Source organism: Humulus lupulus, chromosome 3 (genome assembly GCF_963169125.1).
Source record: "Humulus lupulus chromosome 3, drHumLupu1.1, whole genome shotgun sequence".
NCBI lineage: Eukaryota > Viridiplantae > Streptophyta > Magnoliopsida > Rosales > Cannabaceae > Humulus > Humulus lupulus.
In genome coordinates, this window is record NC_084795.1 from 169,462,823 (window position 1) to 169,478,619 (window position 15,797).

The 15,797-nt window shown below is 37.6% G+C and overlaps 1 non-coding gene across 1 annotated transcript; it reads left to right on the forward strand.

The window, feature by feature from the left end:
- Positions 1-1,058: 1,058 nt before the first annotated feature.
- On the forward strand, positions 1,059-1,165 carry LOC133828055 (small nucleolar RNA R71). Its single transcript, XR_009890700.1, has one exon. It is a non-coding gene; the product is annotated as a small nucleolar RNA R71 (small nucleolar RNA).
- Positions 1,166-15,797: the final 14,632 nt, after the last annotated feature.

Below are 15,797 nucleotides of genomic sequence, written 5' to 3' on the forward strand. Positions count from 1 at the left end.
GTTTAATGGCATCTAAGAAAGGAATGTTGATGCTTACTTGTTTGAAAACTTCTAAGATGTCACTATATTGGTTGCCTTTCTTGAGTGGAATTAATCTTTGTGGAAAATGAGCTTGTGGGATGGAAGGAAGAATTTGAGCATCATCTTTTGAAAGGTCATTTGTGTTGGAACTTTGAGGTTGGCTTTGGTCTCTTTCAACTTGAGGTATGTAATCAGGTTTGACAATTTGTTTTCCGGACCTAAGAGTTGAAATAGACTTAGCTTCTTCTTTATGACTAGGAGCTCCTATTTAATATTGGCCTTTAGGATTTGGGATGGGTTGGCTAGGAAATCTTCCTTTTTCTCTCTCGGTTACAGCATTAGTGAGTTGACCCAATTGTGTCTCGAGTTTAGCAATGGATTGAGACTGATTTTGTAAGATTTTTTGGGTGGATTGCATGAATTGTTGTAAGGTGTCTTCTAAGGAAGGTTTTTTTTGTGTAGGGTAAGGTTGACTTGGTTGGGCATGATTTGGATTTGGCATGTTGAATTGGTTTCCTTGATTCATCTTTGGTTGGTTTTGTCTCCATGAAAAATTAGGATGGTTTCTCCAATTTGGATTGTATGTGTTGGAAAATGGGCTATTAGAAGAAGGTTTTCCATATGAATGTAAAGCATTAGCCTCTTCAGAAAATGTTTCAATAAAAGAAGGACATGATTGAGCATTATGACATGAACTAGCACATAAAGAACAAACATCTTTTTTAGGTTGCACATGAGAATTCATAGATTGACTTATTACTAAGGCTTCTACTTTTCTTGCTAATTTTTCAAATGATGTTCTTAAATCACTTTCTTCTTTTGTTTCATATTTGCCTTCTCTTTTCGGTGAAGGGTTGGCTCTAGACCTAGGCTCAGAATAATTCCATTGTTGTGAATTAACAGACAATTCTTCAAGAGCGTCCCAAGCCTCTTGCCCTTGCAATTTTAAAAATTTTCCAGCATGCATAGATTGAATCATTTGTCGGTTTGAAGGGGTTAAACCATCATAAAAATATTTTACAAGTCTCCATTTTTCAAAACCATGGTGGGGACATTTTAATAATAAATCTTTAAATCTTTCCCAACATTCATAAAATTCTTCGTTATCTTTTTGATAAAATTTGGAGATTTCTCTTCTTAAACTATCAGTTTTGGACATGGGGAAAAATTTAGCAAGGAATTTATTAAAAAGTTGATCCTAAGTAGTTATGGTTCCAGTTGGAAGTGAGTTTAACCAAGCTCTGGCTCTATCTTTTAAAGAAAAAGGAAACAACCTAAGTTTAACCAACTTATCTGAAAAATTTTGAAAACGAAAGGTTGAGCGAATTTCCAAAAAGTCTTTTACATGCATGTATGGATCCTCTCTTTCTAAACCATAAAATGATGGTAACAATTGAATGATTGATGGTTTAAGTTCAAAATGAGTGGCATTAGTAGTGGGCAAAACAATGCATGATGGAGCATTAGATGAAATAGGTGAAAAGTATTCAAGAAGAGTTTTTTCTTGCACAACATTAGGTTCTTGTTCCATTATGCTTAAACTTTCAAAAACACTTTCAATTTCACGTAAAGACACTAATTTTTTCACCAAAAGATTTTTTGAATTACGATGCCAATGATGCATACAATGTCACAAATTTCACAAAGTAACACAAACAAGCACAAGAAAACAAATTTCTGATGTGGAAGATCAGTTAGAACCGCAACCACAGAGCATACTTATAACAAAAAGAGATTATAATATTTATATATATATATTTTTTGTATGATATTTTTTTTTTTGGTTTAACTTGTTCCCAGGCCTATTTGATTCCACTTACTCACAACTTAATAACAACTCCCCGAGGTTAATTAATAAGCGTGGATGGGAACTTTGCCAAATTTCCTTTAAGTAAAAATTGCTTATGTTGAAAGAACAAGCTTTGTTTTTTTAGTTTTTTTTTTCAAGTATTTTCTTAAACAATAAAATTACAACTAACTAAATGCGATAATTAAGAAAAAAAATGACAATAGCAATAGTAAATAGTTATATAAAAATTAGGAGGCACTAATGTCATCAACTAAATGATCAACAAAAAATAAAAGCAAGGAGGCACTAATGCCATCAACCAACACTAATAATAATAATGATAATAATAAATAAACTTAGGAGGCACTAATGCTATCAACTAAGATAATAAACAAAAATAAAAGCTAGGAGGCACTAATGCCATCACTAGAGGAGAAAGATTGTTCAAGTATGTAGGAGGCAAAAATTGCACTCAACTATCAAGTATGTAGGAGGCACAAATGCACTCAACTAAAAAAACATAAAAAGTAAAAGAAAAAGAAAAAGCGTTAGGAGGCACAAATGCACTCAACTAATAAGTATGCAGGAGGCACTAAATTCCATCAACTACCAAGAAATATATATAATATAATATACAACAATATAAATAAATATATGTATAACTTTCTTTTTTTTTTCTTTTTCGATTTTTACTCTTTTTTTCGAATTTTTTTTTTATAGATAAATATATATTTTTACTTTTTTTTTTAAAGATGATAGTGCAAATAAAAATAAAATAACTAGTAGAAGAATGTTACTTACCTTGTAGAAATATCGTTTCTTTCTTGCAACTCCCCGGAAACGGCGCCAAAAACTTGTTGATCCCAAAAGAGGGTGTTTTAATAATCATAATCGCAAGTGCACGAATCGTTTCGGAATATAATGTTCATGTAAGTACGAGGTCGAACCCATGGGAGTTTACTAACATCAAAAGAAACAATTTCAAACAAAGCAAGAATATTCTAACCTAGTTCCAAATATTTGATGAGATTTTGTTTTAGAAAAATAAGAGACAAGTAATAAAAAGATTTAAGATTAAGTAGAAAAATGGTTTACAAATGAGATATGTAAAATAAGATTATTATGATATTAGAATCCACAAAATGCAAGTTCAATAATATTTATAAGTATATTGATTCCCAAGTTTAGATATAGTTGAAATAAATCACACTATATTTTTTCAAAATACATTTTCTATTCAAGCACAAGTTACTTTAAAAAAAGTAGGATTTTTCTTCACTTATATAAGATATAATTTCTAAGCATTAGTTGTGTTACAACCTAATGAAACTACAAAATATCAAAGAGATTATGTTTAGGCAAAATATGATACTTATGCTCTAAGAATTAGATGTGAACAATTTAATGAAAAAGATTTAATCAAAGAATATCATATTTTTGTATAATGAAGAACTAAGTGTAATATGCTTTAACAATCAATAATAGATGAAAAATGCATATCTTTGATAGAAAAATCCATAAACAATGTTGCACAAATGAGAAATCAACATACAACAAAAATACTATCTAGTTACATTTTGCTTCATCATCATCTTAATAATCTTGAAAAAAGATTAGAAGCTCATAACTAGATTGAAATAAAAATTACAAAATAACATACTTGACATGCTCTTCAAAAGATGAAAATGATAGAGAGAAAATAGTGAAAAATATGAAGTTTTGAAGAGGTTGAAAAGATGAAGAAGAGCCCCCCAAATGGTCTTACAAAACTCTATTTATAGGCAAAATATGGAGATTAAATTAATCAAATTAAAATAAATAAATTGATTAATTTAATTGTGTTGGGAAGTGGTAGGATAAATAGAGTAAGTGTAAGAGTATTGGAAACATGAAGTGTTTGGTTGGGTAATAGATTAGTGAAAAGCTAGGGTAAAAAAAATGAATTAGGAATGTTTATTTAGGTAAGAAAAATAGGGAAGAGTGAATTGATATTTGAGTGAAAAACATTGGGAATAAAAACATGATTTTTGGGTCTTTTTGTGGCTGTGTGGCAGCTTGGCTATCTTGGCATGGGGTGCAAAGGGGCTGGTGAGGAATCTTGGGCCGTGACTGCTAGCTGAGGCGAATTGGGCTTGGGGCTGCTTTGTGTGCAGCTGCATTAGTGTTGGGCCTGGCTGGTGGCAGGCGGCCCAGATGCTGGTGAGGAGAGCAGCTGGATGGAGCTGGGTCCGGGCCTGGTGGAGAGGCAGCAGCTGAATGAGCCAGGCTTGGGCCTGGGCTGCGGCATTGGCCCATTTGAAAAATGCCAAATTTCTTGTTATTTTCTTTCAAAACTACCACCTTTCTTTTGATTTCCTTGCTTTTCAAGAGCCACAAAAGAAATAATTTTCCTACAAAATAAATGATAAACTAAATTAAAATTAAATATTTTCATTAATAAAATATACCATATAACTCCCATAAAAATATTAATTAAAATTTAATTTACATAACATTTAATTTCAATAAAATCATATTTTTAGCATTCAAACTAACAATACTAATTTTAACTAATTCAATTACAACATAACTGTTGACCCACAATTTAGCCAACTGACACGGAGTCAAAGTATGAATGATATAGACGAGTATAAAGAGAATAACGTAATGACAAAAGTAAAGAAAACACAGTAATTTATAGTGGTTCGGCCCCAGGATCTGGTAATGACCTACGTCCACTTAGAATGATATTGATAGCGAACAAAAAGTGTGATCAGAGAACTTGGGTTCAATGAGTTTCAACACTTCTGACAAACAATACCAATTTACTAGGAGAAATTCTATATCTCTATCAATCCGAAGCTCCCCCCTCCCTTCCCTTGAGCTATATCTTGCTATTTATAGGCTCATGGAGGGTTACAAAATATTGTTACAGATATTATCCCCTGAATAATGGGATATCCAGAAGATTCCATGAGATAAATTCGGGATTCACAAAGATCTTCCCATAAATGTTGCCTTGCCAGCAGAACCACCGACCAGACTGGTCGTGTGAAAGACAGGCTTGTCCTGCTTCTGCTGTGTCTCCTGGTCGATACTCTAGCAGACGCTTTCCAAGCATTAGCCACGTGTCAAGAGATTATCTGCCACGTCACAAGTGCTAATTTATTGGATAACAATAACACAATAAAATATCTATAAAAATATATAAAAATCTAGAAAATTACAATAAGACTAATAAATGCAAAATTACTTAAAAACTTAATAAATCAATTAAAAACTCAAGAACTAAGCAACAATTATCACATAAAAAGTGGTAAAATAACTCTATTTTGTAGAGTTATCATTGAGCTCAAATTCATAATTTAGTTATGAATTAACCTTCACTAGTAAAGTCAATGGTACTTAAGGAAACAAGATATAATTAAAAGGGTAAAGCGGTAATTTTATTCCTGATTAATTATGAACCATTATTAGGGGGTTAATTTGTATGTAATGATTATATCAATGGACGCTATATTATTATAAAGTACTGAGTAAATGAAATGTCTATAATTACAAGAGTGCAATCTTATATTTATAGTGGAGTAATCATGAGATTAATAAGTTAAGATTATTTAATTAAAGAGTTCAATTAATAATCTCAAATTTATTGGAGCTTGGAATTATAGGTCCCCACAACGACTCTATCAACACTATTCAAGGCAAGTGTTGATATAAAGGAAAAAATGGTGAAAAGACATATTTAAGAAGAAATTTGTTTTTCGGGCCAAATATTCAATTATGTGATAATAGTGATTAATTAATTAATTACAAATTAGTTGTAATTAAAAAATTTAATTAATAATTAATTTTTGAAATTATATTAAATAATTAATTAATTATAATTTTTGAAATTATAATAAAATTAATATTTAATTTTTGAAATTAATATTAATTAAAATTAGTTTTAATTAATTGGTAGAATTAATTAAATATCTTTATTTGAGTAGTAGATAATTATCTGATAAGTTCTTATTGGATTTGAATTTAAAAGATTGATATTTATTCAAATAATTAATTATATTTGATAATTAGTTAAAAAGATAATTAATTCAAATTTGAATTAATTATCAAGTTGTTGGATTTTATCTGATAAGGCAGCTTGAATAAATAATTAAATAATTGTGGAAAAATCAAATATCACTAAAATATAGGGTGCTACACGATACACACAGTCCCAGGACTGTGTGTGGCGTGAGCCACATATTTTTCAGTGATAGATTTTTCACTTTTATTTATTTAATTAATTAATTAATTAAAAATTCAAAAGTTAGTGTTTTGATATTTGCATTAATCAGATAATTAATTAATTTAAAGATAAATTGTAAATTGGTTACAAATTTGTTTTTTAAATTTTAATATTTTCTATTTAAGTTAGACTTATCAGAAAATATAAGACACTCTTTTATTCGCTCTAAAAAAATGAACGATATTTTTCAATCTCTCCATGAAAAAGATACAAAATCAATCTCAGGCGTATTCTCTTGATCTCATGTGTTGAGTACATCAAGTTGAATAAGAAATTTATCATCATTCATTTTCTAAGTGCCCACACACTTCTTGAGGTGTAGAGAACGTTGTGGAAGATCTTGGTGTGAGTACCTGGGAGCAGCTTGAATAGGAAGTTCATTCAAATTACGAAAAGATAGCAAGGACACTTGATTGGCATCAAGATGTATGTTTTCTATTCTTTATTTGCTTATGTATGTATATTAATGGATCCGTATATTTAAAGGTAGTTTAAATATGTTACAAAAAATTTTGTTGTATACTGGGCCAACCCACCACCATTCCACTGCGTATAAGGAAACTCGTTCCTAACAAAAAATTGCAGAAGAACAATGGAACAAAGCTTGCATATTTCTCTTAGAATAGTTTGGTGTTACAAATATTTTCCAACCACCCTTAAAGATCAGAGGAGGCCCTATTTATAGGGGAGCTCTAATGACTCTTAGTACAAGAACGATCTCATGGAGACCAAGAAATAGTAGTACTACGAGGCACTTTAGAGAATCATGGGGCAGGTGGTGGTGGTGTTGAACTTCAGGCCTGTCGAGCCTCATTGTGGTCGGAGGAGTATGTAGTCCTGCTCCTAGTACTTAGTACAGTCGCCACTATTCTGACCTAGTACGACCACCACTCCTCTGACGGATGTGTCTGGTTCGTACTCCTTACTACTCGGACCTTTTTCGTACCTCTACTTTTTCTATATCTTGATGAGCCCTTGAGAGCTTGAGTGTAAGGGGTTCATAGCTTGAATATGAGGAGAGACTATGCCTTCAAGCTATATGGACCTATTGGGCTTACTTACTCTCAAAATCAATTGTGGTCCTAAGCCTGTACTCCAAGGTTGTTGAGGTCCTCTGAATAACCCTCTGAGCCTCTAGGAAGCTTTGAGTAGGGTCAAACTGGTGCTTGGGCTTCAGGGGGGCCTTGAGCTCGCAACACAGGTCGCCCCCTGAGCTCGCCCCTGGGTGTCCTGGTGGGCGTGGACTTGGCCCTGAGGCTCCTCCTGTCGTCTTGAAGCACCTCTTGGACACTCGTCTCTTGCATGGCTTCTCTTGCCATTTTTCAAGGCTCATAGTCATCAAGTCAAAATTGGGTTAAACACCCACTCAATGTGCTTCAACATTCATCCTGATGTACTCATTTGTATTAATCAACGTTCACAGTACGTGTTATTATGTACTTTTAATATAATACAAATCTCCCGCCATAAATGTACTTGTATTAAGACAATAATACCCTCCCCACTGACACTAGGATCCACCACCTGCTGTACTTGCGTCTGATAATATTGTCACAATTTATATTTTGAAACATTAAATTTTTAACAAAATATAAAAGAAAAAACCCAACCGGTCAACAAAACCTTCACCGGTCGGTTTCAACACAATTAAAAAATCAATAAAGTACGCGGGACCCACTCATTCCATACAACGGAACACATTCTATTTTTAGCAAGACCAACACAAAATCAGTTACCTATGTATATAAAAAATTAAATGAAGACGCTATATGTTCAAAATCATGTCTGACTTTCAAAAGACCAAAATAAGCATGATTATACTAAAAAAAATTTATATGCATAAAGTGAATCTTTTATAGTTTTTCTCACATTTTCTTTTGCTAGGTGTATAAAGCTGTTTTATACTTGCGTTCAATTTTGTGTTTGTTTCCTCTTGTAAACATCCACGTAATGGGTTTGAGAAAAATTATGGAGCATTGATATGATGCTTTCTCTTTAGACTTAGAATATTACAAAAAGTCTTTTAATTGAACCATCACCCAAAACAAAATAGATATTGACGATAACACTTGGAAGTGTTTATACTGTTACGAGTTTGTCCAATTTTTCCAATAGATTTTATATAGTGAATTTAATGCAGTTACTTTGAATTTTCAATTTTCTTATCATCCTATTTCAATTTGGCAGCATGACCATATCTGGCTATATCTTTTAAGATTTATATATCTTCCATGGCTATAACTCTATTTTGAAAACCTTTTGTGGCACATAAAACTTAGAACAAAGTGGAACATGAAAGATACAAAAAAATCAATTTTGATTTTTTAAAGAGCAATTAGACAACACATTGTGTTGGGGATATGACTATATACACAAAATTGTGAATGTTACTGTTGACCCTGATTTTGGTCAACTGACACGGAGTCAAAATTGCTTGATGTGGACAGAAATGTTGAGATGAGAATAATGACAAAAACAATAAAACACACGGGAATTTATAGTGGTTCGGCCCCAGAATCTTGTACTAACCTACGTCCACTTGAGTTGTTATTGATATAAGATTCAAAGGAGTGATCAAAGAACTAGGGTTCAATGAGTTTCACAAACCTCCGAAGAACAATACAATATATCGAATGTGATAGCTCTAATACACTTGTAAAACTCTAATCTCCAATAATTAGAAAGCCAAAAGTCCCTTCCTTGAGCTATCTTTCTCTATTTATAGGCTCAAGGAAGATTACATCAATTTGTTACAGATATTCTTTCCTAAATAATCAGATACTCAGGAAATCATGGGAGATAATTTCGGATATGATTATAACTGTATAAGATTTTCGCCAAATATAGCGAGTATCCGACCAAGCTGGTCGTATATAAAGATTGAGCATTGTGCCGTAGACATCTTTCTGGTCGAAGGTTGAACAAGACTTCTGCCAGATGTCAGCGACGTGTACTAAACATCTTCCATGTCATCCATGCATGTTTTTTGGATAACATTTGCCCCCCAAGTTTGTTTAGTGCGACCAGTAATAAATAAACTTTTAGGGAAACAACCGTTCATATGCCCCACGAAATCTGTCAGAATCCTCGTGCGTTTTTGAAAACTGTGACATAATTATGTCTAATCAAGCCCTTCCGGTTTTCAAGAAATCAATTCGACGGCTTATACAGTCCCCCACATTTCGAAAATGGGAAAGTCATGATTGCCACTTTTTGCCATACTTCAGCCTCTATAAGTAACCTCTTTATCTTTCTTATAATTCTTTACTCACCATTCCAATCAAGAACTTCAAGAACTTTGCTTCAGATCCCAGAATTTCGAAACCATTCAGACGTCCTGCCGAAGATCTTTCCGACTCAAAATTTTTATTTTTCCGAGTCTCCATCTTTGCCCAGGTAATCACCTAGTCTTTTAAACTCTTTATTATGCCATGCATGCTGTTACTATGCTCTGTGATTTCTTGCGTTCTTGAGTAGAAATTATAAGGACTTTTGTATAAGCCATCTGATGCTTGGTAAGAGAGTGTATTTCGGCTTTATATAAGTTAGGAGCTAGTTCGATAGTAAGGATCATAGGTTTAGGGCATAAGATCGATGTAAAAATTCAATCTTTAAGCTAGCTGAAAAAACTGGGTTTTTTCCCGCCCTTTAGGAGTTGAAAAAGTTCCTTTTTAGAAAACATTTTATTTCCTTTTTGATCCGTTTTTCAAACTGCTAGCACCAAAATTAGTGTATGGGTAGGATGCTACTGGTCAATAGACGCGAGCAACGTTATCCCAATCTCCCACGTAACTCCGCAGGCTATGTGTCTTATCATCTCCTTTGTCTGTTTTCAGTTCATATGCAAGACCCTTGGGGAGGAGAAAGACCCATTGAAGACGACCTCCTAGCCCAGCTGCTTGAAGGTGAAGAAAACCCCTCTACTCTGATACAAGATATCCCTTTCTCTCGCCCTAGTCCAAACCCTTCTCCAATTCCAACCCAAAGAATGGCTCGAACAAAAACAAAAGCTCAAAAAAGGAAAATCCCTAACTCCTCAGGCCAGCCTACTGCTGATGCCCCCTCGACCAGTGGTCGAGGTGAAAATTCTCCTGATGCCAATGCACAAAGGCATGCCCGTCCTCGACACACTGCTCAACCGAACGTCGAGTGGCATGTTGTTCCCCAGAGTAGAGTGACGATGCGGATGATCGCCAACTACTTAAATAAGTATTAACTGACAGAGGTGACCCTGGTCAAACCTTCCATCGACCAGAGGGTCAACCTGCCAGGCGGGGCCTACAGCGCCTGGTCGCAGTTTCACATTGAGGCAGGTGCCACTTTGCCTCTTCACTCGTTCTTTCAGGGGGTGGAAAATTACTTTGGAGTTGCCCCTTTTCAAATCACCCCAAATGGATATAGAATGCTGGCCACACTCTGTATCCTTTACAAACTCAAAAAATGGCCAGAGCCCACTCCCCACGAGGTCAACTTTCTCTTTGACCTTAAGTCCAACCCTAACCAAGAAGGCACGGGGTTTTTCCATTTTTGCCATCAAGAAACCAGGCGTACTTTCTTGTCCAACACTACTCACATCTCCAACGTGGGGAGGTATCATCAGGAATACTTCCTTACTCCTGACTTAGCCGCAGACAACCTGGCCTTCACCCGAGGAGGTAAAAATTCTTACTCCACTAGCTTCTTCGCTTAGTGTTTTTCTGCCACAATGTCTTGACATTCCACTGTGTTCCAGGCCCATGGTTACGCCCAACCCCAACTTCAGGGATGGAGTCGAGGGCGGCACTCTTAGCTAGCATGCCGAATGCTGATAAGAGTGTCAAAAATTTAGTTACTGAGGCTAACCTTAGGCTGGTCGGCCTTTGGAATCCTCAACCAGCGACGAGCGAACCTCCAGCGGAGAACGCCCAAGCCGAAGTGGAACCCGAGCAGCAACCCCAAGCGACTCCTCCACGGAGGAGACCAACTGGGGTTACGATCAGGGAACTTGCCATCCCTCGTCGTGTAGAGAAACCCTTGGGCCCCGAGGGCAAAGGAAAACAAAAAGTTGCTAAGCCTACCGAACTTTCTGATGACTCATCGGATGAAAATGGTATAACAATCTTGCTTTTAAATCATTTGCCAATTCCCTTTCATCTATTTGATGGGGATGGCAACTTTAGGAATGCTCCCTCCTTAAATTCAGATTTCTTCCAAGAACTAGGTAGTTCAGTAAATAATGTTACGACCAGTAGTCGTAGCGCGGGTACTTTAGTTATAATCCTTTTACTTTTATTCTTTTATCCTTCATGACCATTTAGCCTTACTGCTTGTGTTGCTTCCTTTTGTGCAGGTATCGACTCCGAGGACGTCTTTGAGCACTATCAAGCTACTGCTGCCTCTTCTATCCCGAAGAAGGATAGCAAGAGGGCTTGAGGGGAAAGCAGCAAGAACCCCTCGAAGAAGGCTCGAACAGACGATGCTTCAGCCACCGCCCCTTCCAAGGAGAACTCACCACCTCCGCCCCCCTCCGAGCAGACGACTCCCATTCCTGTTAATCCACAACCTTCTTCTAAGGCTGCTGACAATGAGGCATTGGACACCTCATCTGAAGGCTCCCTGCCCAGCTTCATGGTCGGCTCAGCCAGGTAGAGGATATACAAGCTCTCGAAGCACAGACGTAGCCAGGCCGCCATTACCAAAACTGCCTCAATGGAGGCTGATCAGGTCGTCAACAGAGGGCTTAACGAGATAGTTAGCGTAAGTTATCTTCTGCTACTTTATCATTTATGTCTGATTTCTTTTCCTTACTTTATCTCATTCTTTGTCTTCAGGGGCTGCTTACTCTAACTGCTGGCTAGCGCCGTGTTGGGGCGTTGGTTTCTCGGGGAAAGAACTTCGACTCCAGGCTTGCCCAGACTAAGCAAGCATTTGAGGCTGACTACAACAAGCTGCTCGAGGACAATAACGAGCTGTCCAAACAGACCGAACAACTGTGCGAGGACCAAGCTATTCTCACCATGGAGCTTCTGGACGCCCAAGATGCCTTGAAGAAAGCCAACGACTCCCGGGAAAAATTCAGGGAAAGTGCCAGGCTAAACACTCAAGAATGTAAGCAACTTAAGCTTGATCTGATCGCTAGCAGGCAGGAGACGAGGGAGCTTCAAAAGCGAGTGCAGGAGCTCGAGGAGGACGGGGCCAAGAATTTGAAGAAGTATAAGGAGGCCACTCACCTCTGCTTCTATGAATTCTGGAAGCACAACTGGGAGGCCAACTTCAACTACCTGTCCGAGCGGTTGAAGAGGAATCTGATGGCGCAGTGCGCCATCCGGCTGGAAGAAGAAGAAAAGGCCAAAGTGCCTGCCACTGATGCTGAAGCTGGTCCTTCGGCTGACCAAGGCACTCCTCCCAAGCCCCAGGATCCTCCAGCTCCTCAATAATTTTTCTGTTTTTTCTTTTTATTTCGTTTTCATGGCCCACGGGTCGTATTGTAAATACAATTTGTTTTTATTGCTGCAAGGGCAGCTTTTTACTTTTAATTAAACAATTACATTCGAGCATTGCTGCTCGCAGTGTAAAAGAATGCCTATTGATATTATAATATTTTTGTCTATTATAACATCTGTTTGCATGACCGAACTTAGCATAGTACTTTGGCTTGATTTAACAAAATATAAATTTTGAAAAATACTCTAAGTACCGTAGCATGCTTTCACTCATTTTGTTCATGTGTTTACATACCTCTTGGTATGCTTTGCTATCGATGTACCTTATATGCCCCCCAAGTGATCGAGGAGCTTTAGGTCCTTGGTCACTTGCCTTGACCACGACCTGTGCGAACATGACTGCTTGATAGTAAACATAACACAATATAGCAAAACAACACACGTAATGAACAAATACTTGTAAAAATAAATTTACAAAGGTTGGCAAGAATGACTGGCTGCGCACAGTCCCTTATAATCTCGTATTAAAAATGGACTAAGCATGTCTTTACGAGTGATCTTAAAAAGATCTTACACTTATAAGCGATTAGCCATACAATGTGGCTAACCCTTTTTCGAAACTTGTAAAAAGTAAAAATTAATACAAGCTAGTCCTTTAAGAAGGACTGTTTATTGATAATACTTATGCAAGTGTTCTCCATTCCAATAGCGTGGAACGAGGTCTCCATTTAAGCGTGCAAGCTTGTAGGTGCCTGGATGAAGGACTTCCTCAATCTGGTAAGGTCCTTCCCAGTTTGGTTCGAGCACTCCAGCAGTGGGGTCGCGGGTGTTTAAGAAAACTCGTCGTAGCACTAGGTCTCCGACTTTGAATTTCCTTTCTTTCACTTTCGAGTTAAAATACTGGGCGACCATTTGCTGGTACGCAGCTACTCGGAGTTGGGCTCTTTCTTGCTTTCCCAGTTTCCCATTTGCTTGTGGATGCGTGACTGAAGAAAAGCTTTTGACGATTCCATGTCTTTCGCAGAAGTCTGTGAATAAGTCACTGTCAAACTGGGTGCCGTTTTCTGAGACAATTTTTAGAGGCAAACCATATCGGCAAACAATGTTCTTGATGACAAAGTCAAGAACTTTCTTGGTTGTTATGGTAGCGAGCGGCTCAGCTTCGGCCCATTTGGTGAAGTAGTCGACTGCTACGACTGCGTACTTCACTCCGCCTTTTCCTGTTGGCAGGGATCCAATCAAGTCTATACCCCATACTGTGAAAGGCCAAGGACTCTGCGTCTACTTTAACTTGTTGGGAGATGCATGTGGGATTTTGGAAAATCTCTAACACTAATCGCATCTTCGCACAAACTCCATTGAGTCTTCATTCATAGTCGGCCAAAAGTAACCTTGCCTTAGAATCTTTTTTGCCAAACGTTTCCCCCCAGCGTGATCCCCGCAGAAGCCTTCATGTACCTCCTTCATCAGCTCTTTAGCCTTTTCAGTTGTAATACATATGAGCAGTGGCATGGAATATCCTCTTCGGTAAAGAACACCATCGACCAGTATATATCTAGCAGCTTGTCGTTGAAGAGTTCTGGCTTTGTTTCTATATGCTGGTAGTACTCCATTCGTGAGATACTCTAAGTATGGTGCCATCCATGTATCCTCCATCCGGATTTCCATATTAGTCTCATCCACTTATATGCTCGGCTCGCACAATCTTTCTACTGGCACAATATTCAAAGTGTCAGCATCTTTCGCGCTTGTGAGTTTGGCTAAGGCATCTGCGTTCGAATTCTGATCCTGAGGTATTTGCTAGAGGGTATACTTCTCGAACTGAGCCAACAGATCTCTAGTTTTGTTTAAGTAGGCCATCATTTTGAGGCCTCGTGCTTGATATTCCCCTAGGACCTGATTCACTACCAGCTGTGAATCACTGTAAATATCCAGCACCTTTATACTCATGTCTTTTTCCAATCTTAACCCAGCGAGGAGTGCTTCATATTCGGCTTCATTATTTGACGCAGTGAAGTCGAACCTAATAGCGCAGTGAAATCGATGCCCTTCTGGCGTTATCAATATCACTCCCGCTCCTGCGTGAGATTCATTGGACGATCCATCCGTGAATAACTTCCATGAAGGAGCTTCACCTTGGGGCTCAGGCGCACTAGACTCTTCGCACTGCTCGTTGTCTGGAAGCTCAGTGAACTCGGCAATAAGATCAGCCAAGACTTGTCCTTTTACTGCTGCTCGTGGTGAATATGTAATATCGAACTGCTTGAGTTCGACTGCCCATTTTAATAAGCGTCCAGCCACCTCAGGCTTTTGCAGAACTTGCCGAAGGGGCTGGTCAGTTAAGACTGTGATAGGATGGGCTTGGAAGTAAGGACATAGTTTCCTTGAGACCAAGATTAAACAATAGGCTAACCTCTCGATGGGAGGATACCTCAACTCTGCTCTGATTAGCCTCTTGCTTACATAGTAAACCGCCTTTTGTAGGCCTTCTTCTTCTCGTACTAGTATCGCACTAGCAGCAACTTCGGTGATCGCTAGGTAGACGAACAAAGTTTCTCCTTCGATAGGCTTTGAAAAAATAGGAGGTTGTGCCATATGGGCTTTTAGGGCTTGGAAAGCCTGCTCGCAGTCTCCTTTCCATTCAAACTTCTTGTTGCCTCTAAGTAGATTAAAGAAAGGGACGCATTTATCCGTCGACTTGGAAATGAATCTACTTAGTGCGGCAATTCTTCCAGTTAAACTTTGCACATCCTTGATCTTCTCTGGCGATTTCATGTCGATCAGGGCTCTTATCTTGTCAGGGTTGGCCTTGATTCCTCTTGAATTGACAAAAAACTCAAAAATTTCCCTGATCCTACTCCGAAGGAACATTTGAGAGGATTTAATTTCATCTGGTACTTGCTCAACGCATCGAAACATTCTTGTAAATCCTTCACATGTCCTTCTGCTTTTTTCGACTTTACCAACATGTTGTCCACATACACCTCCATTTTTACTCCTATCAAATTCTTAAACATGTGGTTAACCAATCGTTGGTAAGTCGCACCTGCGTTTTTCAGTCCGAAGGGCATTACTTTATAACAGTATAACCCCGTATCGGTCCAAAAGCTGGTTTGATCCTCGTCAGGGGGATGCATACTAATCTGATTGTATCCTGAGTATGCATCCATGAAGGAGAGGATCTCATGTTCTGCAGTTGCATCGACCAGCTGGTCGATCCTTGGGAGTGGGAAGCAATCATTTTGTAACACCCCAATTTGCTAATAAGGTTTAGGACCTGGATTAGTGTGCCTGG